General features: G+C 41.3%; 19 non-coding genes and 26 pseudogenes across 19 annotated transcripts; all 45 read right to left on the reverse strand.

Moving 5' to 3' along the window:
* Nucleotides 1-36: 36 nt before the first annotated feature.
* On the reverse strand, nucleotides 37-154 carry LOC114781879 (uncharacterized; annotated as a pseudogene).
* A 145-nt stretch (nucleotides 155-299) lies between these two features.
* On the reverse strand, nucleotides 300-418 carry LOC114781867 (5S ribosomal RNA). The gene has a single exon (XR_003747820.1). It is a non-coding gene; the product is annotated as a 5S ribosomal RNA (ribosomal RNA).
* A 144-nt stretch (nucleotides 419-562) lies between these two features.
* Nucleotides 563-681, reverse strand: LOC114781858 (5S ribosomal RNA). Its single transcript, XR_003747811.1, has one exon. It is a non-coding gene; the product is annotated as a 5S ribosomal RNA (ribosomal RNA).
* A 144-nt stretch (nucleotides 682-825) lies between these two features.
* On the reverse strand, nucleotides 826-944 carry LOC114781865 (5S ribosomal RNA). Its single transcript, XR_003747818.1, has one exon. It is a non-coding gene; the product is annotated as a 5S ribosomal RNA (ribosomal RNA).
* A 142-nt stretch (nucleotides 945-1,086) lies between these two features.
* LOC114781885 (uncharacterized) lies at nucleotides 1,087-1,205 on the reverse strand (annotated as a pseudogene).
* A 143-nt stretch (nucleotides 1,206-1,348) lies between these two features.
* LOC114781894 (uncharacterized) lies at nucleotides 1,349-1,457 on the reverse strand (annotated as a pseudogene).
* Nucleotides 1,458-1,603: 146 nt separating this feature from the next.
* Nucleotides 1,604-1,721, reverse strand: LOC114781890 (uncharacterized; annotated as a pseudogene).
* Nucleotides 1,722-12,687: 10,966 nt separating this feature from the next.
* On the reverse strand, nucleotides 12,688-12,806 carry LOC114781896 (uncharacterized; annotated as a pseudogene).
* Nucleotides 12,807-12,951: 145 nt separating this feature from the next.
* On the reverse strand, nucleotides 12,952-13,070 carry LOC114781861 (5S ribosomal RNA). Its single transcript, XR_003747814.1, has one exon. It is a non-coding gene; the product is annotated as a 5S ribosomal RNA (ribosomal RNA).
* Nucleotides 13,071-13,214: 144 nt separating this feature from the next.
* On the reverse strand, nucleotides 13,215-13,333 carry LOC114781856 (5S ribosomal RNA). Its single transcript, XR_003747809.1, has one exon. It is a non-coding gene; the product is annotated as a 5S ribosomal RNA (ribosomal RNA).
* A 143-nt stretch (nucleotides 13,334-13,476) lies between these two features.
* On the reverse strand, nucleotides 13,477-13,595 carry LOC114781864 (5S ribosomal RNA). Its single transcript, XR_003747817.1, has one exon. It is a non-coding gene; the product is annotated as a 5S ribosomal RNA (ribosomal RNA).
* A 143-nt stretch (nucleotides 13,596-13,738) lies between these two features.
* Nucleotides 13,739-13,857, reverse strand: LOC114781872 (uncharacterized; annotated as a pseudogene).
* Nucleotides 13,858-14,000: 143 nt separating this feature from the next.
* Nucleotides 14,001-14,119, reverse strand: LOC114781876 (uncharacterized; annotated as a pseudogene).
* A 136-nt stretch (nucleotides 14,120-14,255) lies between these two features.
* Nucleotides 14,256-14,374, reverse strand: LOC114781893 (uncharacterized; annotated as a pseudogene).
* Nucleotides 14,375-14,513: 139 nt separating this feature from the next.
* On the reverse strand, nucleotides 14,514-14,632 carry LOC114781892 (uncharacterized; annotated as a pseudogene).
* A 145-nt stretch (nucleotides 14,633-14,777) lies between these two features.
* Nucleotides 14,778-14,896, reverse strand: LOC114781868 (uncharacterized; annotated as a pseudogene).
* A 145-nt stretch (nucleotides 14,897-15,041) lies between these two features.
* LOC114781877 (uncharacterized) lies at nucleotides 15,042-15,160 on the reverse strand (annotated as a pseudogene).
* A 145-nt stretch (nucleotides 15,161-15,305) lies between these two features.
* LOC114781857 (5S ribosomal RNA) lies at nucleotides 15,306-15,424 on the reverse strand. The gene has a single exon (XR_003747810.1). It is a non-coding gene; the product is annotated as a 5S ribosomal RNA (ribosomal RNA).
* Nucleotides 15,425-15,568: 144 nt separating this feature from the next.
* On the reverse strand, nucleotides 15,569-15,687 carry LOC114781866 (5S ribosomal RNA). Its single transcript, XR_003747819.1, has one exon. It is a non-coding gene; the product is annotated as a 5S ribosomal RNA (ribosomal RNA).
* Nucleotides 15,688-15,832: 145 nt separating this feature from the next.
* Nucleotides 15,833-15,951, reverse strand: LOC114781874 (uncharacterized; annotated as a pseudogene).
* A 145-nt stretch (nucleotides 15,952-16,096) lies between these two features.
* Nucleotides 16,097-16,215, reverse strand: LOC114781881 (uncharacterized; annotated as a pseudogene).
* A 144-nt stretch (nucleotides 16,216-16,359) lies between these two features.
* Nucleotides 16,360-16,477, reverse strand: LOC114781888 (uncharacterized; annotated as a pseudogene).
* A 137-nt stretch (nucleotides 16,478-16,614) lies between these two features.
* Nucleotides 16,615-16,733, reverse strand: LOC114781887 (uncharacterized; annotated as a pseudogene).
* A 144-nt stretch (nucleotides 16,734-16,877) lies between these two features.
* On the reverse strand, nucleotides 16,878-16,997 carry LOC114781884 (uncharacterized; annotated as a pseudogene).
* Nucleotides 16,998-17,141: 144 nt separating this feature from the next.
* LOC114781889 (uncharacterized) lies at nucleotides 17,142-17,259 on the reverse strand (annotated as a pseudogene).
* Nucleotides 17,260-17,401: 142 nt separating this feature from the next.
* LOC114781891 (uncharacterized) lies at nucleotides 17,402-17,519 on the reverse strand (annotated as a pseudogene).
* Nucleotides 17,520-17,662: 143 nt separating this feature from the next.
* On the reverse strand, nucleotides 17,663-17,780 carry LOC114781870 (uncharacterized; annotated as a pseudogene).
* Nucleotides 17,781-17,923: 143 nt separating this feature from the next.
* LOC114781883 (uncharacterized) lies at nucleotides 17,924-18,042 on the reverse strand (annotated as a pseudogene).
* A 147-nt stretch (nucleotides 18,043-18,189) lies between these two features.
* On the reverse strand, nucleotides 18,190-18,307 carry LOC114781880 (uncharacterized; annotated as a pseudogene).
* A 144-nt stretch (nucleotides 18,308-18,451) lies between these two features.
* On the reverse strand, nucleotides 18,452-18,570 carry LOC114781878 (uncharacterized; annotated as a pseudogene).
* A 143-nt stretch (nucleotides 18,571-18,713) lies between these two features.
* On the reverse strand, nucleotides 18,714-18,834 carry LOC114781897 (uncharacterized; annotated as a pseudogene).
* A 137-nt stretch (nucleotides 18,835-18,971) lies between these two features.
* Nucleotides 18,972-19,090, reverse strand: LOC114781871 (uncharacterized; annotated as a pseudogene).
* A 143-nt stretch (nucleotides 19,091-19,233) lies between these two features.
* LOC114781859 (5S ribosomal RNA) lies at nucleotides 19,234-19,353 on the reverse strand. Its single transcript, XR_003747812.1, has one exon. It is a non-coding gene; the product is annotated as a 5S ribosomal RNA (ribosomal RNA).
* Nucleotides 19,354-19,497: 144 nt separating this feature from the next.
* On the reverse strand, nucleotides 19,498-19,617 carry LOC114781882 (uncharacterized; annotated as a pseudogene).
* Nucleotides 19,618-19,761: 144 nt separating this feature from the next.
* Nucleotides 19,762-19,880, reverse strand: LOC114781851 (5S ribosomal RNA). Its single transcript, XR_003747805.1, has one exon. It is a non-coding gene; the product is annotated as a 5S ribosomal RNA (ribosomal RNA).
* A 144-nt stretch (nucleotides 19,881-20,024) lies between these two features.
* Nucleotides 20,025-20,143, reverse strand: LOC114781863 (5S ribosomal RNA). The gene has a single exon (XR_003747816.1). It is a non-coding gene; the product is annotated as a 5S ribosomal RNA (ribosomal RNA).
* Nucleotides 20,144-20,286: 143 nt separating this feature from the next.
* On the reverse strand, nucleotides 20,287-20,405 carry LOC114781875 (5S ribosomal RNA). Its single transcript, XR_003747821.1, has one exon. It is a non-coding gene; the product is annotated as a 5S ribosomal RNA (ribosomal RNA).
* A 144-nt stretch (nucleotides 20,406-20,549) lies between these two features.
* LOC114781886 (5S ribosomal RNA) lies at nucleotides 20,550-20,668 on the reverse strand. Its single transcript, XR_003747822.1, has one exon. It is a non-coding gene; the product is annotated as a 5S ribosomal RNA (ribosomal RNA).
* A 143-nt stretch (nucleotides 20,669-20,811) lies between these two features.
* Nucleotides 20,812-20,931, reverse strand: LOC114781860 (5S ribosomal RNA). The gene has a single exon (XR_003747813.1). It is a non-coding gene; the product is annotated as a 5S ribosomal RNA (ribosomal RNA).
* A 143-nt stretch (nucleotides 20,932-21,074) lies between these two features.
* On the reverse strand, nucleotides 21,075-21,193 carry LOC114781898 (5S ribosomal RNA). Its single transcript, XR_003747823.1, has one exon. It is a non-coding gene; the product is annotated as a 5S ribosomal RNA (ribosomal RNA).
* Nucleotides 21,194-21,336: 143 nt separating this feature from the next.
* Nucleotides 21,337-21,456, reverse strand: LOC114781862 (5S ribosomal RNA). Its single transcript, XR_003747815.1, has one exon. It is a non-coding gene; the product is annotated as a 5S ribosomal RNA (ribosomal RNA).
* A 143-nt stretch (nucleotides 21,457-21,599) lies between these two features.
* Nucleotides 21,600-21,718, reverse strand: LOC114781852 (5S ribosomal RNA). Its single transcript, XR_003747806.1, has one exon. It is a non-coding gene; the product is annotated as a 5S ribosomal RNA (ribosomal RNA).
* Nucleotides 21,719-21,862: 144 nt separating this feature from the next.
* LOC114781854 (5S ribosomal RNA) lies at nucleotides 21,863-21,981 on the reverse strand. Its single transcript, XR_003747807.1, has one exon. It is a non-coding gene; the product is annotated as a 5S ribosomal RNA (ribosomal RNA).
* Nucleotides 21,982-22,123: 142 nt separating this feature from the next.
* On the reverse strand, nucleotides 22,124-22,243 carry LOC114781855 (5S ribosomal RNA). The gene has a single exon (XR_003747808.1). It is a non-coding gene; the product is annotated as a 5S ribosomal RNA (ribosomal RNA).
* A 146-nt stretch (nucleotides 22,244-22,389) lies between these two features.
* Nucleotides 22,390-22,510, reverse strand: LOC114781873 (uncharacterized; annotated as a pseudogene).
* Nucleotides 22,511-22,518: the final 8 nt, after the last annotated feature.

The raw sequence follows: 22,518 nt of genomic DNA on the forward strand, positions 1-22,518 counted from the left end.
AAAAAACTTCATTTTAAACAGTTTTTCAATAGTTAAAGCTTACAGCACCTGGTATTCCCAGGAGGTCTCCATCCAAGGACTAACCAGGTCCAAGCCTTCTTAGCTTCCGAGATCAGACGAGACCGGGCGTTCTTGGGCTGGTATGGCCGTAAGCAAATCTCTGCTTGAAAATCTTGGACTTTAAACAACCTAGGCTTGAAAACATATCACAGAGTGAAAATACCTCTTAACTTACTTTAGAAAAAAACTAACAAAGCGATGCAAAAAAACTTCATTTTAAAAAGTTTTTCAACAGTTAAAGCTTACAGCACCTGGTATTCCCAGGAGGTCTCCCATCCAAGGATTAACCAGGTCCAAGCCTTCTTAGCTTCCGAGATCAGACGAGACCGGGCGTTCTTGGGCTGGTATGGCCGTAAGCAATCTCTGCTTGAAAATCTTGTACTTTAAACAACCTAGGCTTGAAAACATATCACAGAGTGAAAATACCTCTTAACTTACTTTAGAAAAAAACTAACAATGCGATGCAAAAAAACTTCATTTTAAAAAGTTTTTCAACAGATAAAGCTTACAGAACCTGGTATTCCCAGGAGGTCTCCCATCCAAGTACTAACCAGGCCCAAGCCTTCTTAGCTTCCGAGATCAGACGAGACCGGGCGTTCTTGGGCTGGTATGGCCGTAAGCAATCTCTGCTTAAAAATCTTGGACTTTAAACAACCTAGTCTTGAAAACATATCACAGAGTGAAAATACCTCTTAACTTACTTTAGAAAAAAACTAACAAAGCGATGCAAAAAAACTTCATTTTAAAAAGTTTTTCAACAGTTAAAGCTTACAGCACCTGGTGTTCCCAGGAGGTCTCCCATCCAAGTACTAACCAGGCCCAAGCATTCTTAGCTTCCGAGATCAGACGAGATTGGGCGTTCTTGGGCTGGTATGGCCGTAAGAAATCTCTGCTTGAAAATCTTGGACTTTAAACAACCTAGGCTTGAAAAATATCACAGAGTGAAAATACCTCTTAACTTACTTTAGAAAAAAACGAACAAAGCGATGCAAAAAAACTTCATTTTAAAAGTTTTTCAACAGTTAAAGCTTACAGCACCTGGTATTCCCAGGAGGTGTCCCATCCAAGTACTAACCAGGCCCAAGCATTCTTAGCTTCCGAGATCAGACGAGACAAGGCGTTTTTGGGCTGGTAGGGCCGTAAGAAATCTCTGCTTAAAAATCTTGGACTTTAAACAACCTAGGCTTGAAAACATATCACAGAATGAAAATACCTCTTAACTTTTTTAGAAAAAAACTAACAAAGCGATGCAAAAAAAATTCATTTTAAAAAGTTTTTCAATAGTTAAAACTTACAGAACCTGGCATTCCCAGGAGGTCTCCCATCCAAGTACTAACCAGGCCCAAGCCTTCTTAGCTTACGAGATCAGGCGTTCTTGGGCTGGTATGGCCGTAAGCAATCTCTGCTTGAAAATCTTGGACTTTAAACAACCTAGGCTTGAAAACATATCACAGAATGGAAAATACCTCTTAACTTTTTTAGCAAAAAAACTAACAAAGCGATTGCAAAAAAAATTCATTTTAAAAAGTTTTTCAATAGTTAAAACTTACAGAACCTGGCATTCCCAGGAGGTCTCCCATCCAAGTACTAACCAGGCCCAAGCTTCTTAGCTTACGAGATCAGACGAGACCGGGCGTTCTTGGGCTGGTATGGCCGTAAGCAATCTCTGCTTGAAAATCTGGGACTTTAAACAACCTAGGCTTGAAAACATATAACAGAGTAAAAATACCTCTTAACTTATTTTAGAAAAAAACTGTTAGGTTTATCTGTCAGTATAACATTTACTAAACAAAGAGAAGAAAGACACAAAGCATTTGAGTCCGTTTTACTTGCAAGGAGAGCGAATGGAAGTCATGCCTTACAACAGGCTTCCAAAAGCTCTGGCGTCCTTCATCGCATCTCCTTCTTTTATTTGTAGGTTCATTAGGGTTCACATAAAATCACACCATATTAGTTAATAATTGTGTATTACACGTAAGTCTTATGCATTGATCTTTGGTCGAGTCATGGTGACATGGTGACATGTTCATCTTCGTCTGTAGATTCTTCAGGTGATTGGACTCTGGTTCATCATAGTCTGCTTGTTGTTGGTCCTCAGGTCGCGGTCATGCAGTCCTGCAAACTTAAAACCTTTGCTTTGAGGTTTGTTAATGTTTAAGAGTTGTCAGTAATATTCCAAGGATTAATACATATTCGTGCTTAAAGGATATGAATAAAGAAGTAGTAATTACATATAACATATATACATTTTCCAACATTTCCCTCCTCCTGTTTATCATGTTATTTACTCTTTTGTTAGCTTCCCTAATAATCTCTTCCTTTAGGATTTTCAACTATAGTTCATACAATGAGAAATACATTTACACACAAAAGGTCAGTCGTCTTTTTCTTGTAGAGGACTCTCTTGAAAAAGTTGAGTTAGCTTGAAGTCACTAAATCATAGCTCCCGTAAAATTCTTCATTTTCCAAAGTGGGTACGCCTGTGTAGGCTCAACATCCCTTGGTGATTAAAGGCGGTAGTGATGAGACGGTTCACAAGACTGCGTAGACAGGGAATACAACAACATCCACACAATGTCAGAATTGCTGCAAATACAGCCATTGAAACTAAAACAGATTGAACTAGAGCTCTGTATTTCCCAAATACTTTCATCCAGGAATCCCACATGGTCGTTTCCACTCCCGAATGCTCCTTCATCTTCCGGTTGAGGGTGCGTAGGCCGTCAATGGCCATTGTCAGACTGCCTCCTGCAGCTTTGCTCTCCAAACATTCCACAAACCCCATTTTTTTCCGCTAGGAGCATATCAAGTGCAATCCTGTTCTGAAAAGTCATGAGGGAGGTAGTAGATAATTGCTCATGTACGGCCTCAAAACCGTCTTGTGTCCAATTACCTAATTTCTGTACATTGTAATGGATGTAATTGATTCTGTCCACGTTCTTGTTAATCGTACACCACCAACACAAGGCTGATTCAAATCCTGCTGCTACTTGATTTGCCAACTTATATTCATCAGGAACCCCCCTGGGAACCCCAATTGCGTCTATGTACGTTGGGTCAGTTAACTTCTCCCAGGGTGCAAGTGATCGCTTTGTTCTGTGCCAATCTGCAGGTACCAAGCTATCCAATTTCGTTAAAAGGTCACTTATAGTGGTTGGAAATATTGAGACAGGTAGTAAAAGGGTTACTAATGCACACAGTCCTTTGGTGTCTGAGGGCAATCGATCGTATAACTTATTTTCCCCACACCACCACCATATGTCGCTTCGAGATTGTGGGGTAAAGATAGGCCCAACAGGTATTATTGTAAGACACCAATCTCTTGGTGTCCCTTCCCCGAGTAGTTCCTTTTTTCCCGTTATATTAATACATGTAAAATTTCCTTGTGCTACTTTACTGGAGAAAACAGGTTTCCAACTTTCTGGTCCTGTTAGAGGATATGTTAAATCCCACTTTTTGCAATGGTTGTCTGGATATGTTTTGTTCATTACTTCTACAACACATTCATCCGTTATAACTGCGGGTATTACTTGTAATAGTGGTCGTGGTCCCAAGCAAACTACACAGTCTTGTTGAGTGGCATTAGCTGCTTGTTCTGCTAGGAGAAGCCAATTATTGTATTTACCAGTTATTCCTGTTGTTACTCTAAACCACTCATCAGAAGGTTGACTTTCATCCAATACTCTAACTAGTATACCTTTGTCACTTAAGTTTTGGATTGTTTCAGTTTTATTTGATTTAGGTTCTAGTAGTTGACATATTCGAAATGGAAAATAAGGTGGATTAGTAGTATAAGGCCATAAAAGAAATACCCAACATTTTTCTCCTCTCTCTTGTTGATCGGTATGGTACATTTCAGGGGTGTTTGGCGGCCACAAGTCCAATTTGGTAAGATTGATGTATATTTCAAATGCAAGACCTTGAGTGGAGGGATTGGTCATCACAAAAGAGATTATTTGTCTATGGTGTATCGCAGCAGGGTTAGTAGTCCACGTTTTCCAATCAAAACCCACTGGGTCCGCTACCAAAGAGTCCCCACTTTAATTTATTAGTTATATACCATGGATATGGTAGATAATTTGCTCGCTTTGGTCCCTTATGGTTAAGGACAGTAATTGGTATTGTGGCCACCGAAACAGTATTAGCTCTTACACACACTGTTGGTATAGTACGAAGGTGTAATGCTTCTATCCCGTTGCCAGTATCATTGCATCGGTCGGAGTCAAATATGTGTCTGGACGTTACTTTTGGTGCAGCTCTCGCCCTCCTGGGTATAGCCCCCTGTTGTTTCTCTATACCTCTTTCTTCGCCTTTTTTCCACATTACCACCCATACTGTTGCTATGAACATTACACAAAGTATTATCAAGCCCGTTCTTTGACATGGTTTATAGCCCTTATAATTCATTTCTGCCAACCTTTTCCCCTTACTTGCCTCTTCTAGGATTGGTGTCTGTAAAGTGTTCTTCACTGACTTTCGGGTCTACCAGATTCTATACGTCTGAGTCCACCCTATTATCAGACTTTGCTCACCTTTCCCGTCGGCAGGGTTTGCAGAAATGACCTTTTTTACAATGTGACTGATGTATCCAAGTACCCCTCTCTGTTATTTTAACAGCCGTCGGTGTCGTCAGGATCACTTGGTAGGGCCCTTCCCACTTCGGTGAGTGCCAATGCTTCCGTTTTATGCTCTTTACTAGCACCCAGTCTCCGGGCTCCACCTGTAGGGTTCCTGCTGACGAAATAGGGAGTTTGTCATCAGGAGTACTTTGTTTCTGTGTTTCTAACATTTTTCTCATGTAGTCCGCTAGTGTCATGTCTTCCTCTGTTTCCCATTGGTTTTGAAAGTAAGGTAATCTATATGGTCTTCCAAACAGGGTTTCATAAGGGGTTAAACAGTTGTGCTAGTAATATTGATGTATAGTTTTACTAACTCTAAACATTGTGTCCATGGTCGATGTGTTTCTTCCATACACTTTTTAGTCTATTTTTTATAGTTCCAATCATTCGTTCCACTAATCCTGCACTCTGATGGATGATAACTGCAGTGATTTTTCAAATTAATGTGAAACAATTTTTCCATATTAGTTACCATCTGATTTACAAAATGAGTCCCGTTATTGCTGTATATTTTTTCAGGTATTCCACCATAGCGTGGAATAATATCTTTACATAAGGCTTTTGCTACTGTCAATGCATCTGGATGTTTTGGTTGGAAATAGTTCTATCCATTTAGAGAATGCATCTATAATGACTAAACAGTATTCCTTTCCTTCACTTTTACTGAGTTGGATAAAATCCATGTGTATTGTTTGGAATGGGTATTGTGGTTTTGGAAACTGCCCACGTTTTGGTCTTAAATTACCTTGGCTGTTATGTTTAGCACAGATAAAACATGCTCTACAAAAGTTTTTTGAATATAGGTTAAACCCATATGTGGTGAAATTTTTTTGTACCAGTCCTACCATCCCTCCTGTTGAAACATGTGATTGCCCATGGCTCAATATTGCAGCCCATTTATCATATTCTTTGGTAGGATTGGTTTCCCCCCGGGGTCACATATAAATTTTGTTTTGTTTTGTAGCCCCATGCTTTATCCATGTGTCTATCTCATGTGGTGTGCTTTGTTGTTGCATGTCAATGAGAATGTCAGAAGTTATCAATTGGTCTTGGTCTGTAAACAAAACTTGTATACTTTGGTTCAGCGGCTTGTTTCGCTATGCGGTCAAGCGAAGGCATTACCGAGTGAAATTGTGTCTTTGGAATTTGTGTGTGCTGCACATTACATAACAGCTAATGTAGCAGGTAGATGGACAGCTTTTAACAATTCTTTTAGTAATTGAGCGTGAGTCACTGGTTTCCCCAGTAGAATGTGACCATTCCTCGGTTATGCCAATACTGAGCAAATGTGTGAACTGTAGCAAATGCATATTGACTGTCAGTATAAATGGTGACATCTTTCCCTTTCATTAATTTACATGCCTCAGTCAGAGCGACAATCTCGGCAGCTTGTGCTGAAAAAGTTGATGGCAAGTGTCCAGCTTTAAGTACGGTGTCTATTGTTACTACAGCATAACCCGTTAGTGTTTTACCCAAATCATTTTTCCTTGAAGAGCCATCAACGAACACTACCTCTCCCTGAGACAAAGGTTGGTCGCTTAAATCCAACCTAGATTTAGCTGTGTGTTCTGCTAGTGCTTGGCAGTCGTGTTGCTCTCCATCATCAGGTAAGGGTAGCAATGTGGCTGGGTTCAATGTGGTGCATCGTTCGATGGTGAGGTGTGGCTGTGACAGCAGCGTGGCCATGCAGGAGAGGTGCCTTGCAGGTGATAAAAAGATCATGTTAGTTTGCAGTAGTAAAGCCGCTACTGCGTGTGAGACCTTAAGGGTCAATGGGTGGAATAGAACTATTCCGGCACTCACTTCTACTGCCATTGACGCTGCTATCACCGCTCTCACACAATGTGGTAATGCGCAAGCTACATTATCTAATTTGGAAGAAAAATAAGCTATTGGTCTCAATTTATCTCCATGTTGTTGACTTAAAACAGAAGTCATGTACTTGTCTTTGCAGTCCACCATCTGTATAAACGGTTTACTATAATTTGGCAAGGCTAAAGCTAAACTGGAGGTCAGTGCTTGTTTAATATCACAAAAAGCTTTCTCTGCATCTGACGTCCAGTTCAGTGGTGATGTCATTTTTAGGTCTTCAGAGTAAATTAAAGCTGTGAGTGGGGAAGTAATTTCCACGTAGTTTGGAACCCAACTTCTACAATAATTGGTCAAGCCTAAGAATGACATCATCTGTTTCTTAGTAATTGGTTTTGGCGCCTGTAGGACTGCTGTTTTCCGTTCTTCTAGAATAGTTCTGCCACCTGCACTAAGGTGGTGGCCTAGATATTTGACCTGTGGTTTCCATAATTGTAGTTTGTTTTTACTGACTTTGTGCCCCTCCTGAGCTAGGTGTTTTAAAAAGGGCCACAGTGTCTTCTTTGCATACTTCTAGACTCGGAGAAGCCACTAATATATCGTCAACATAGAGTAGTATTTGACTTCCCCCAGGTGGTTGAAATTTGGACATGCTAGCATGCATGGCTTGTGAATATATAGTAGGGCTTTCGCAGTAGCCCTGGGGAAGTCTAGTATAGGTGTATCGTTTCCCCCTGAATGTGAAAGCAAACCAAAATTGGCTGTCTTTGTCAATGGGAATGGAGAAAAAAGGCATTACTAATGTCAACCACAGTAAATATTTGTGCATCTGATCTTAAAGAATTCAGCAATGTGTGTGGGTCAGGAACACATGGAGCCCGTTGTGTTACTGCAGCATTACTGCCTGCAGATCCTGTACCATCCTCCATCCCGTTGAAGGAGCTTGCTTTTTCACTGGGAATATTGGTGTGTTGCAGGGGGAATCGTCACATTCTATAATAACCCCTGCTCGTTGTAAATCATGTATTACTGGTGTTATGCCTTCTAGTGCATCAGGTTTAAGTGGATATTGTCCGTATGCAGGGTCGATATTCTGTTTTGGGTCCTGATTGTACTGGCAATATTCCTTTTATCAGTCCAACATCAGACGGTCCTTGTGACCACAATGATTGAGGTACTTGAGCTAGTTGTTGATTCATCTTCTTCAGTTAGTAGAAGATGTCACTGGTGTCCGGAGTCTATACGTACTCCAGCCTTGGTCTGTATTGTCCAATACAGCCATTTCCTGGTCAAGCCTGTGTGAGCGCTATGTTCCAATTGGTCGCCTATGTCCTGTCCCAATCCGTTGCACTGTCACCTTCTTGAACTATGTTACCCAACGACTTCCAACCCCTCTCCTTGTTTTTATACAAATGAGATGTGAGGTGGGTACCATCCCCCGGAGCAATGGCTCTGAGTGGGGTGGGTAAGGTGACCTCTGCCACCATGTTACCTTGCCCGTCCGAGTAAACGCAAGAAATTGTTATGGTTGTTGGGGTGAGTTGTGACAGTTTCTTTTCATATGTTGGATCAGGCCCAGGAGTGTTTTTGTACCACATGGTGACGTGTAGTTCATCAGAGGGCATGGGTTCCACACCTGTCATGATAGGTTGACAGTGTCCCACTTGTCCTCCTACCTTTAGCAATTCAGTTCCCACCTTATGAGGTTCTTGGTCAGATATGTCGAGTGTGTAGTAAAAATTTGGAACGCGTCTTCCTTCTAGGGAGAAAAGGTCACCTCGTTGTAGTTCGGCTCTGCGTTTGATGACCAGTCTCCCCTCAGGAGTGGAGACGAGCGCCAAACCTAGATTGAGTAAGCCATCTCTTCCCAACAAATTAACAGGACATTCTGGCATAAAAAGGATGGACATTTTGCATGATATACTTTACTTTACTTTACTTTACTTTATTTGGCAGACGCTTTTATCCAAAGCGACTTACAATGGGAAGACACCAGCAATTCTCGTTCGATTTCTATAGAATATCAAGTATACAAACTAAGAGCCCTGATAAGGCTTAGACTTGTCATTGAAGAACATGCTCGGAGAGTGTTGGGTGCTAGACTAAGAAAAATTATAATGTATTTATACATTTTGTATTTGTTTGTTAAATGTGTATGCATGTGTATGTGTTAAATTTGTCTGTAATATTTTTGGAATAAGAGGGTTTTCACCTTCTTCTTAAAAGTGGTGATAGTCTCGGCTAGTCGTGTGGAGGAGGGTAGGTTGTTCCACCAGCCAGGGACAACAACGGAGAACAGACATGATTGGAATCGGAGACCCCGTGAAGAAGGAATTTTTAGTCTCCTTCGTTTGCCGATCTGAGAGAGCGTGTAGGAGTGTATCTAGGTAGTAGTGTGTTGATGTAGGAGGGCGCAGTTCCATTTACAGCCCTGTAGGCAAGCATCAAGGATTTGAACTCAATGCGAGCAGCTACCGGGAGCCAGTGGAGGAGGTAAGGAGAGGTGTAACATGGGTGTATTTTGGCTGATTGAAGATGAGGCGGGCTGCCATATTTTGGACCATCTGGAGTGGTTTTATGGTGACTGCAGAGGCTCCAGCCAGGAGAGAGTTACAGTAGTCGAGTTTGGAGATTACCATTGCCTGGACGAGGAGCTGCGTAGCCTGTTGTGAGAGAAAAGGCCGAATCTTGCGAATGTTGTAGAGAGTGAACCTGCAGGATCTGGAGATCGCAGCAACATGATGGTTCAAACTCAGTTTGTTATCTATCCAAACCCCAAGGCTTTTTGCAGATGCCGTGGGTGTTAACAATAGCGATCCAATTTGAATTGAAAGGTTTTGCTGAGGAGAATTGTTGCCCGGAAAGATCAGAACTCTCGGTTTTGGATAGGTTGAGTTGGAGGTGTCCGCTCAGACATCCATGCCGATATGTCTGAGAGGCAGGCCGAAATTTTGTTGCTATAGTAGCAATCTTCTGGTGGGAATGACAGATAGAGCTGGGTGTCATCAGCATAGGAGTGATAGGAGAAGCCATGTGATTGGATGATGTGACCAAGTGAGAGAGTGTATATTGAGAATAGAAGGGGGCCAAGGACAGAGCCTTGTGGAACCCCTGTGGTTACCCTTATACCTTTAGGATCTCTTACCCAAACAGGTTTAGAAACAGTGACTACAGTTTTACCCCCATTAGCTGATCGTACAATTACTACCTCATCACTTAGTTCACTATAGGGTATGCGTTCCTTACATGTAGTTCTGCATGCTCCAGAGTCACAGAGGAATGTGATTTCTTTCCCATTTACCATTAAGACTATTTCTAGTCTTTCTTGATTTAAAGAAAAAATTTCTTCCAAATTTAAATCCACATGAGTTTCATACTCTGTGGACTTTGGACCATGCAGTTTCTGTTCCAGTCATGCTGTGTTATCTTTTGGCCCTGAACGACAGTCTTTGGCAATATGCCCAGGCTTCCCGCAAGACCAGCAGCCTGCTCCCCATTGGTTACGTGGTGTCCACCCTCGTCCCTGGATACCTCCTCTCCTTCCTACTCTGCCCTTTTGGAAGTGTCCTCTCTGTCTCCCTCTACCTCGGCTGTCCTGGTAAAATGTTTCCGCGTCAGTCCCGATACTTTCCCCAAAATGTGTCCGGTTTCTTTGTAAGTTTATCTTTTACTTTTTAGTTCTTATTAATTTGTCGATGTGAACGGCGTGATCAATGTACTCATCCAAGCTCCTAGTGGGCATTCCTATCATATGTTTATCTACCCAACTGCGCACACCAGTCTTTGATCCATTATGCAAAAGCATTTTTTAATTGCTGATGGTACACACCCCCATCAGCCCCGTCATCTCTAAGACCGCTATGCAGTTTAAAAACAGCTTCCATTCTTAGTTTATAATCCTCAAACTTCTCATTCTCCTCTTGTTTAACTCTCCCAATTTCAGTGTAATTTGCTCTCTTTCTGTACATTTCCCGTATTCTTCCCAATAAGTCATTTGTTTTATTTCTCAATTCTGTGTCATCGTGTTTTAGAAGGTCTCCTGTAACCCTTAAAGGAGACCAGTTACCTTTTACATGGTGCCAATCGTGTCCCATTGCTTGCATATATATCTGCTGTACCTCTCTCCCATTTAAGTGATAAGAATGTCTTATTCCTTCCATATCTTCTTCGAATTTTTGCATATCCTCCTTATAGGAAGTGACGCCCTCCACCACTCTTTTTATATCGTCCTGCGTCCAGGTCCAATATACCAAGAGGGTTGTAGACTGTTCACCTGAGTCCACATTAGGGTTGGCCACCTCTATAAGGGGATATTGATTTGCTTCAGTTACTGCCAATTTTTGCGGTTCGGAGGAATTGTCAAATACTTCACCCCATTTTTTAGACCAATTTTGTACTTTCCCCCGAGATCTAGTATTTGGCGTGGGAGTGCTACCGTTAGGGTCATAAGCAGGGGGATTTTCCAATTTGTCTAAATTAGGATATATATGTGGGATTGCAGAAGCAGAGGGAAGGTGCGGCAAATTCATCGCCCCTTCTGCTTCTGCTCCTTCTTTATAAGCTTCGCTCACCCCTCCCTTACGGCTCCCTCTGATTACTGACTCATCGTCCTCCGTGCGATGAAACAGAATGGTGTTATCAGTTTTTTCAACAGTGAATCCCCCCTCCTCCTTGCTCTTTGCTCCAGCCTGCCTGCCTTTTCTCTCTCCCTCTTCTCTTTTCCCAGCTATTTTAATCCAATGCATTCAACCCCTTCTTTCTTCATTTGCTTTTCCTTATTCTTACATCCCAGTTTAATGGCTCCCAGTAACTCTATTAAACTTTTTACCCTCAGTTGCCCGTCGAATTTATATTTCGTTATCCATTTATTTAACGGTTCGACGTAAGCCTTATTTACTTGCTCTACATACTTCCAGTCCTTACATTTTAGTTTCTCTTTTGGTTCAGGTTTACTGGACCCCTTACCCATTTTTAAGTAAAATTTCGACCAGTGTGTACGTACCTAGGGTAACCTAAGACACTGGTAACTGATCACAGGACAGTGTATAAAAATTCCTCTCGTGGTGTTTTCCACTTCGACCCCAAATGCTTTGGGGTGGGAAAAACCTTGCGTTTGCTTCCACGAGAGGCCACTGTTTACCCCCTGTGAGTTTTTATATGGAGTGTCAATCAAGTGACTTTCACTCCCTCTCATTCACACATTCACACCTGCGCGCACGCTCATACACCTGTATGAGTATTATTGAACGTTCTTTTTACAAGCAAGGAGTCCGCTTCCCACAGAATTTAACTGCCACCCGGCAGAGGAGTCTGTACCTCCCCACGGAACTTAAAAACTGCCCTTTTACCTGCCAGAGTCTAGAATACCCAGGGTTTTGCTTAAGTAACCTCTTGTTACCCCAGTTACCTCTTGTAACTTCTTATTATGTAACCTCTTGTTACCAAATCATTCATACCATTTTAAATAAGAGTCAACTTACCCCGTGTCTTCTCTCAATTTCAGGATCCCGTTCAACCTACGGATCCCAGCCGACAGTCGGTTTCTCCCAGTCCCAAAAAGGGTCTTTCTGACCGTGGCCACGGTTTTCCTGGTGATTTTCCGCTCCGTCTGCTGGTGATCTTTCGGTATCTTGGGATCCGGCTCGAAGGACCAATTAAATGTTAGGTTTATCTGTCAGTATAACATTTACTAAACAAAGAGAAGAAAGACACAAAGCATTTGAGTCCGTTTTACTTGCAAGGAGAGCGAATGGAAGTCACGCCTTACAACAGGCTTCCAAAAGCTCTGGCGTCCTTCATCGCATCTCCTTCTTTTATTTGGTAGGTTCATTAGGGTTCACATAAAATCACACCATATTAGTTTATAATTGTGTATTACACGTAGTCTTATGCATTGATCTTTGGTCGAGTCATGGTGACATGGTGACATGTTCATCTTCGTCTGTAGATTCTTCAGGTGATTGGACTCTGGTTCATCATAGTCTGCTTGTTGTTAATCCTCAGGTCGCGGTCAAGCAGTCCTGCAAACTTAAAACCTTTGCTTTGAGGTTTGTTAATGATTAAGAGTTGTCAGTAATATTCCAAGGATTAATACATATTCGTGCTTAAAGGATATGAATAAAAGAAGTAATTACATGATAACATATATACATTTTTCCAACAGCCATGCAAAAAAACTTCATTTTAAAAAGTTTTTCAACTGTTAAAGCACCTGGCATTCCCAGGAGGTCTCCCATCCAAGTACAAACCAGGCCCAAGCCTTCTTAGCATACGAGATCAGACGAGACCGGGCGTTCTTGGGCTGGTATGGCCGTAGGCAATCTCTGCTTGAAAATCTTGGACTTTAAACAACCTAGGCTTGAAAACATATAACAGAGTGAAAATACCTCTTAACTTACTTTAGAAAAAAACTAACAAAGCGATGCAAAAAAAACTTCATTTTAAAAAGTTTTATAACAGTTAAAGTTTACAGCACCTGGTATTCCCAGGAGGTCTCCCATCCAAGGACTAACCAGGCCCAAGCCTTCTTAGCTTCCGAGATCAGACGAGACCGGGCGTTCTTGGGCTGGTATGGCCGTAAGCAATCTCTGCTTGAAAATCTTGGACTTTAAACAACCTAGGCTTGAAAACATATCACAGAGTGAAAATACCTCTTAACTTACTTTAGAAAAAAACTAACAAAGCGATGCAAAAAAACTTCATTTTAAAAAGTTTTTCAACAGTTAAAGCTTACAGCACCTGGTATTCCCAGGAGGTCTCCCATCCAAGTACTAACCAGGCCCAAGCCTTCTTAGCTTCCGAGATCAGACGAGACCGGGCGTTCTTGGGCTGGTATGGCCGTAGGCAAACTCTGCTTGAAAATCTTGGACTTTAAACAACCTAGGCTTGAAAACATATCACAGAATGAAAATACCTCTTAACTTTTTTAGAAAAAAACTAACAAAGCGATGCAAAAAAAATTCATTTTAAAAAGTTTTTCAACAGTTAAAGCTTACAGCACCTGGTATTCCCAGGAGGTCTCCCATCCAAGGACTAACCAGGCCCAAGCCTTCTTAGCTTACGAGATCAGACGAGACCGGGCGTTCTTGGGCTGGTATGGCCGTAAGCAATCTCTGCTTGAAAATCTTGGACTTTAAACAACCTAGGCTTGAAAACATATCACAGAGTGAAAATACCTCTTAACTTACTTTAGAAAAAACTAACAAAACGATGCAAAAAAACTTCATTTTAAAAAGTTTTTCAACAGTTAAAGCTTACAGCACCTGGTATTCCCAGGAGGTCTCCCATCCAAGGACTAACCAGGCCCAAGCCTTCTTAGCTTCCGAGATCAGACAAGACCGGGCGTTCTTGGGCTGGTATGGCCGTAGGCAATCTCTGCTTGAAAATCTTGGACTTTAAACAACCTAGGCTTGAAAACATATCACAGAATGAAAATACCTCTTAACTTTTTTAGAAAAAAACTAACAAAGCGATGCAAAAAAAATTCATTTTAAAAAGTTTTTCAATAGTTAAAACTTACAGAACCTGGCATTCCCAGGAGGTCTCCCATCCAAGTACTAACCAGGCCCAAGCCTTCTTAGCTTACGAGATCAGACGAGACCGGGCGTTCTTGGGCTGGTATGGCCGTAAGCAATCTCTGCTTGAAAATCTTGGACTTTAAACAACCTAGGCTTGAAAACATATAACAGAGTGAAAATACCTCTTAACTTACTTTAGAAAAAACTAACAAAGCGATGCAAAAAAACTTCATTTTAAAAAGTTTTTCAACTGTTAAAGCACCTGGCATTCCCAGGAGGTCTCCCATCCAAGTACAAACCAGGCCCAAGCCTTCTTAGCATACGAGATCAGACGAGACCGGGCGTTCTTGGGCTGGTATGGCCGTAAGCAATCTCTGCTTGAAAATCTTGGACTTTAAACAACCTAGGCTTGAAAACATATAACAGAGTGAAAATACCTCTTAACTTACTTTAGAAAAAAAACTAACAAAGCGATGCAAAAAAAAATTCATTTTAAAAAGTTTTTCAACTGTTAAAGCACCTGGTATTCCCAGGAGGTCTCCCGTCCAAGTACTAACCAGGCCCAAGCCTTCTTAGCTTCCGAGATCAGACAAGATCAGGCGTTCTTGGGCTGGTATGGCCGTAAGCAATCTCTGCTTGAAAATCTTGGACTTTAAACAACCTAGGCTTGAAAAACATATCACAGAGTGAAAATACCTCTTAACTTACTTAGAAAAAAACTAACAAAGCGATGCAAAAAAAACTTCATTTTAAAAAGTTTTTCAACAGTTAAAGCTTACAGCACCTGGTATTCCCAGGAGGTCTCCCATCAAAGTACTAACCAGGCCCAAGCCTTCTTAGCTTCCGAGATAAGACGAGACCGGGCGTTCTTGGGCTGGTATGGCCGTAGGCAATCTCTGCTTGAAAATCTTGGACTTTAAACAACCTAGGCTTAAAAAAACATATCACAGAATGAAAATACCTCTTAACTTTTTTAGAAAAAAACTAACAAAGCGATGCAAAAAAAATTCATTTTAAAAAGTTTTTCAATAGTTAAAACTTACAGAACCTGGCATTCCCAGGAGGTCTCCCATCCAAGTACTAACCAGGCCCAAGCCTTCTTAGCTTACGAGATCAGACGAGACCGGGCGTTCTTGGGCTGGTATGGCCGTAAGCAATCTCTGCTTGAAAATCTTGGAATTTAAACAACCTAGGCTTGAAAACATATCACAGAGTGAAATTAACTTTTAACTTACTTTAGAAAAAAACTAACAATGCGATGCAAAAAAACTTCATTTTAAAAAAGTTTTTCAACAGTTAAAGCTTACAGCACCTGGTATTCCCAGGAGGTCTCCCATCCAAGGACTAACCAGGCCCAAGCCTTCTTAGCTTCCGAGATCAGACGAGACCGGGCGTTCTTGGGCTGGTATGGCCGTAAGCAATCTCTGCTTGAAAATCTTGGACTTTAAACAACCTAGGCTTGAAAACATATCACAGAGTGAAAATACCTCTTAACTTACTTTAGAAAAAAACTAACAAAGCGATGCAAAAAAAACTTCATTTTAAAAAGTTTTCAAAAGGTAAAGCTTACAGCACCTGGTATTCCCAGGAGGTCTCCCGTCCAAGTACTAACATGGCCCAAGCCTTCTTAGCTTCCGAGATCAGACGAGACCAGGCGTTCTTGGGCTGGTATGGCCGTAAGCAATCTCTGCTTGAAAATCTTGGACTTTAAACAACCTAGGCTTGAAAACATATCACAGAGTGAAATTAACTTTTAAACTTACTTTAGAAAAAAACTAACAATGCGATGCAAAAAAAACTTCATTTTAAAAAGTTTTTCAACAGTTAAAGCTACAGCACCTGGTATTCCCAGGAGGTCTCCCATCCAAGGACTAACCAGGCCCAAGCCTTCTTAGCTTCCGAGATCAGACGAGACCGGGCGTTCTTGGGCTGGTATGGCCGTAAGCAATCTCTGCTTGAAAATCTTGGACTTTAAACAACCTAGGCTTGAAAACATATCACAGAGTGAAAATACCTCTTAACTTACTTTAGAAAAAAAACTAACAAAGCGATGCAAAAAAACTTCATTTTAAAAAGTTTTTCAAAAGTTAAAGCTTACAGCACCTTGTATTCCCAGGAGGTCTCCCGTCCAAGTACTAACCATGCCCAAGCCTTCTTAGCTTCCGAGATCAGACGAGACCAGGCGTTCTTGGGCTGGTATGGCCGTAAGCAATCTCTGCTTGAAAATCTTGGACTTTAAACAACCTAGCTTGAACACATATCACAGAGTGAAAATACCTCTTAACTTACTTTAGAAAAAAACTAACAAAGCGATGCAAAAAAAAAATCATTTTAAAAAGTTTTTCAATAGTTAAAACTTACAGAACCTGGCATTCCCAGGAGGTCTCCCATCCAAGTACTAACCAGGCCCAGCCTTCTTAGCTTACGAGATCAGACGAGACCGGGCGTTCTTGGGCTGGTATGGCCGTAAGCAATCTCTGCTTGAAAATCTTGGAATTTAAACAACCTAGGCTTGAAAACATATAACAGAATGAAAATACCTCTTAACTTACTTTAGAAAAAAACTAACAAAGCGATGCAAAAAAACTTCATTTTAAAAAGTTTTTCAACTGTTAAAGCACCTGGTATTCCCAGGAGGTCTCCCGTCCAAGTACTAACCAGGCCCAAGCCTTCTTAGCTTCCGAGATCAGACGAGACCAGGCGTTCTTGGGCTGGTATGGCCGTAAGCAATCTCTGCTTGAAAATCTTGGACTTTAAACAACCTAGGCTTGAAAACAATATCACAGAGTGAAAATTACCTCTTAACTTACTTTAAGAAAAAAACTACAATGCGATGCAAAAAAACTGTCATTTAAAAGTTTTCAACAGTTAAAGCTTACAGCACCTGGTATTCCCAGGAGGTCTCCCATCCAAGGACTAACCAGGCCCAAGCCTTTTAGCTTCCGAGATCAGACGAGAACCCGGGCGTTCTTGGGCTGGTATGGCCGTAAGCAATCTCTGCTTGAAAATCTTGGACTTTAAACAACCTAGGCTTAAAACATATCACAGAGTGAAAATACCTCTTAACTTACTTTAGAAAAAAACTAACAAAGCGATGCAAATAAAACTTCATTTTAAAAAGTTTTTCAACAGTTAAAGCTTACAGAACCTGGTATTCCCAGGAGGTCTCCCATCAAGTACTAACCAGGCCCAAGCCTTCTTAGCTTCCGAGATAAGACGAGACCGGGCGTTCTTGGGCTGGTATGGCCGTAGGCAATCTCTGCTTGAAAATCTTGGACTTTAAACAACCTAGGCTTGAAAACATATCACAGAATGAAAATACCTCTTAACTTTTTAGAAAAAAACTAACAAAGCGATGCAAAAAAAATTCATTTTAAAAAGTTTTTCAATAGTTAAAACTTACAGAACCTGGCATTCCCAGGAGGTCTCCCATCCAAGTACTAACCAGGCCAAGCCTTCTTAGCTTACGAGATCAGACGAGACCGGGCGTTCTTGGGCTGGTATGGCCGTAAGCAATCTCTGCTTGAAAATCTTGGACTTTAAACAACCTAGGCTTGAAAACATATCACAGAGTGAAATACCTCTTAACTTACTTTAGAAAAAAACTAACAAATGCGATGCAAAAAAACTTCATTTTAAAAAGTTTTCAACAGTTAAAGCTTACAGCACCTGGTATCCCAGGAGGTCTCCCATCCAAGTACTAACCAGGCCCAAGCCTTCTTAGCTTCGGAGATCAGACGAGACCGGGCGTTCTTGGGCTGGTATGGCCGTAAGCAATCTCTGCTTGAAAATCTTGGACTTTAAACAACCTAGGCTTGAAAACATATCACAGAGTGAAAATACCTCTTACTTACTTTAGAAAAAAACTAACAAAGCGATGCAAAAAAACTTCATTTTAAAAAGTTTTTCAACAGTTAAAGCTTACAGCAGCTGGTATTCCCAGGAGGGCTCCCATCCAAGTACTAACCAGGCCCAAGCATTCTTAGCTTCCGAGATCAGACGAGATTGGGCGTTCTTGGGCTGGTATGGCCGTAAGAAATCTCTGCTTGAAAATCTTGGACTTTAAACAACCTAGGCTTGAAAACATATCACAGAGTGAAAATACCTCTTAACTTACTTTAGAAAAAAAACTAAAAGAAAGCGATGCAAAAAAACTTCATTTTAAAAAGTTTTTCAACAGATAAAGCTTACAGAACCTGTTTTCCCAGGAGGTCTCCCATCCAAGTACTAACCAGGCCCAAGTCTTCTTAGCTTCCGAGATCAGACGAGACCGGGCGTTCTTGGGCTGGTATGGCCGTCAGCAATCTCTGCTTGAAAATCTTGGACTTTAAACAACCTAGGCTTGAAAACATATCACAGAGTGAAAATACCTCTTAACTTACTTTAGAAAAAAACTAACAAAGCGATGCAAAAAAAAATCATTTTAAAAAGTTTTTCAATAGTTAAAACTTACAGAACCTGGCATTCCCAGGAGGTCTCTCATCCAAGTACTAACCAGGCCCAAGCCTTCTTAGCTTCCGAGATCAGACGAGACCGGGCGTTCTTGGGCTGGTATGGCCGTAAGCAATCTCTGCTTGAAAATCTTGGACTTTAAACAACCTAGGCTTGAAAACATATCACAGAGTGAAAATACCTCTTACTTCTTTAGAAAAAAACTAACAAAGCGATGGCAAAAAAAATTCATTTTAAAAAGTTTTTCAATAGTTAAAGCTTACAGAACCTGGCTATCCCAGGAGGGTCTCCATCCAAGTACTAACCAGGCCCAAGCCTTCTTAGCTTCCGAGATCAGACGAGACCGGGCGTTCTGGGGCTGGTAGGGTGCCGTAAGCAATCTCTGCTTGAAAATCTTGGAATTTAAACAACCTAGGCTTGAAAACATATCACAGAGTGAAAATACCTCTTAACTTATTTTAGAAAAAAACTATAAAGGCGATGCAAAAAAACTTCATTTTAAAAAGTTTTTCAAAAGTTAAAGCACCTGGTATTCCCAGGAGGTCTCCCATCCAAGTACTAACCAGGCCCAAGCCTTCTTAGCTTCCGAGATCAGACGAGACCGGGCGTTCTTGGGCTGGTATGGCCGTAAGCAATCTCTGCTTGAAAATCTTGGACTTTAAACAACCTAGGCTTGAAAACATATCACAGAGTGAAAATACCTCTTAACTTACTTTAGAAAAAAACTAACAAAGCGATGCAAAAAAACTTCATTTTAAAAAGTTTTTCAACAGTTAAGCTTACAGCACCTGGCTATTCCCAGGAGGTCTCCCATCCAAGTACTAACCAGGCCCAAGCCTTCTTAGCTTCCGAGATCAGACGAGACCGGGCGTTCTTGGGCTGGTATGGCCGTAAGCAATCTCTGCTTGAAAATCTTGGACTTTAAACAACCTAGGCTTGAAAACATATCACAGAGTGAAAATACCTCTTAACTTACTTTAGATAAAAAAACTAACAAAGCGATGCAAAAAACTTCATTTTAAAAAGTTTTTCAACAGTTAAAGCTACAGCACCTGGTATTCCCAGGAGGTCTCCCATCCAAGTACTAACCAGGCCCAAGCCTTCTTAGCTTCCGAAGATCAGACGAGACCGGGCGTTCTTGGGCTGGTATGGCCGTAAGCAATCTCTGCTTGAAAATCTTGGACTTTAAACAACCTAGGCTTGAAAACATATCACAGAGTGAAAATACCTCTTAACTTACTTTAGATAAAAACTAACAAAGCGATGCAAAAAAACTTCATTTTAAAAAGTTTTTCAACAGTTAAAGCTTACAGCACCTGGTATTCCCAGGAGGTCTCCCATCCAAGTACTAACCAGGCCCAAGCCTTCTTAGCTTCCGAGATCAGACGAGACCGGGCGTTCTTGGGCTGGTATGGCCGTAAGCAATCTCTGCTTGAAAATCTTGGACTTTAAACAACCTAGGCTTGAAAACATATCACAGAGTGAAAATACCTCTTAACTTACTTTAGATAAAAACTAACAAAGCGATGCAAAAAAACTTCATTTTAAAAAGTTTTTCAACAGTTAAAGCTTACAGCACCTGGTATTCCCAGGAGGTCTCCCATCCAAGTACTAACCAGGCCCAAGCCTTCTTAGCTTCCGAGATCAGACGAGACCGGGCGTTCTTGGGCTGGTATGGCCGTAAGCAATCTCTGCTTGAAAATCTTGGACTTTAAACAACCTAGGCTTGAAAACATATCACAGAGTGAAAATACCTCTTAACTTACTTTAGATAAAAACTAACAAAGCGATGCAAAAAAACTTCATTTTAAAAAGTTTTTCAACAGTTAAGCTTACAGCACCTGGTATTCCCAGGAGGTCTCCCATCCAAGTACTAACCAGGCCCAAGCCTTCTTAGCTTCCGAGATCAGACGAGACCGGGCGTTCTTGGGCTGGTATGGCCGTAAGCAATCTCTGCTTGAAAATCTTGGACTTTAAACAACCTAGGCTTGAAAACATATCACAGAGTGAAAATACCTCTTAACTTACTTTAGATAAAAACTAACAAAGCGATGCAAAAAAACTTCATTTTAAAAAGTTTTTCAACAGTTAAAGCTTACAGCACCTGGTATTCCCAGGAGGTCTCCCATCCAAGTACTAACCAGGCCCAAGCCTTCTTAGCTTCCGAGATCAGACGAGACCGGGCGTTCTTGGGCTGGTATGGCCGTAAGCAATCTCTGCTTGAAAATCTTGGACTTAAACAACCTAGGCTTGAAAACATATCACAGAGTGAAAATACCTCTTAACTTACTTTAGATAAAAACTAACAAAGCGATGCAAAAAAACTTCATTTTAAAAAGTTTTTCAACAGTTAAAGCTTACAGCACCTGGTATTCCCAGGAGGTCTCCCATCCAAGTACTAACCAGGCCCAAGCCTTCTTAGCTTCCGAGATCAGACGAGACCGGGCGTTCTTGGGCTGGTATTGGCCGTAAGCAATCTCTGCTTGAAAATCTTGGACTTTAAACAACCTAGGCTTGAAAACATATCACAGAGTGAAAATACCTCTTAACTTACTTTAGATAAAAACTAACAAAGCGATGCAAAAAACTTCATTTTAAAAAGTTTTTCAACAGTTAAAGCTTACAGCACCTGGTATTCCCAGGAGGTCTCCCATCCAAGTACTAACCAGGCCCAAGCCTTCTTAGCTTCCGAGATCAGACGAGACCGGGCGTTCTTGGGCTGGTATGGCCGTAAGCAATCTCTGCTTGAAAATCTTGGACTTTAAACAACCTAGGCTTGAAAACATATCACAGAGTGAAAATACCTCTTAACTTACTTTAGATAAAAACTAACAAAGCGATGCAAAAAAAATTCATTTTAAAAAGTTTTCAACAGTTAAAGCTTACAGCACCTGGTATTCCCAGGAGGTCTTCCCATCCAAGTACTAACCAGGCCCAAGCCTTCTTAGCTTCCGAGATCAGACGAGACCGGGCGTTCTTGGGCTGGTATGGCCGTAAGCAATCTCTGCTTGAAAATCTTGGACTTTAAACAACCTAGGCTTGAAAACATATCACAGAGTGAAAATACCTCTTAACTTACTTTAGATAAAAACTAACAAAGCGATGCAAAAAAACTTCATTTTAAAAGTTTTTCAACAGTTAAAGCTTACAGCACCTGGTATTCCCAGGAGGTCTCCCATCCAAGTACTAACCAGGCCCAAGCCTTCTTAGCTTCCGAGATCAGACGAGACCGGGCGTTCTTGGGCTGGTATGGCCGTAAGCAATCTCTGCTTGAAAATCTTGGACTTTAAACAACCTAGGCTTGAAAACATATCACAGAGTGAAAATACCTCTTAACTTACTTTAGATAAAAACTAACAAAGCGATGCAAAAAAAATTCATTTTAAAAAGTTTTTCAACAGTTAAAGCTTACAGCACCTGGTATTCCCAGGAGGTCTCCCATCCAAGTACTAACCAGGCCCAAGCCTTCTTAGCTTCCGAGATCAGACGAGACCGGGCGTTCTTGGGCTGGTATGGCCGTAAGCAATCTCTGCTTGAAAATCTTGGACTTTAAACAACCTAGGCTTGAAAACATATCACAGAGTGAAAATACCTCTAACTACTTTAGATAAAAACTAACAAAGCGATGCAAAAAAACTTCATTTTAAAAAGTTTTTCAACAGTTAAAGCTTACAGCACCTGGTATTCCCAGGAGGTCTCCCATCCAAGTACTAACCAGGCCCAAGCCTTCTTAGCTTCCGAGATCAGACGAGACCGGGCGTTTCTTGGGCTGGTATGGCCGTAAGCAATCTCTGCTTGAAAATCTTGGACTTTTAAACAACCTAGGCTTGAAACAAATATCACAGAGTGAAAATACCTCTTAACCTACTTTAGATAAAAACTAACAAAGCGATGCAAAAAAAACTTCATTTTAAAATGTTTTTCAACAGTTAAGCTTACAGCACCTGGTATTCCCAGGAGGTCTCCCATCCAAAGTACTAACCAGGGCCCAAGCCTTCTTAGCTTCCGAGATCAGACGAGACCGGGCGTTCTTGGGCTGGTATGGCCGTAAGCAATCTCTG

This window comes from Denticeps clupeoides, unplaced genomic scaffold (genome assembly GCF_900700375.1).
Source record: "Denticeps clupeoides unplaced genomic scaffold, fDenClu1.1, whole genome shotgun sequence".
NCBI lineage: Eukaryota > Metazoa > Chordata > Actinopteri > Clupeiformes > Denticipitidae > Denticeps > Denticeps clupeoides.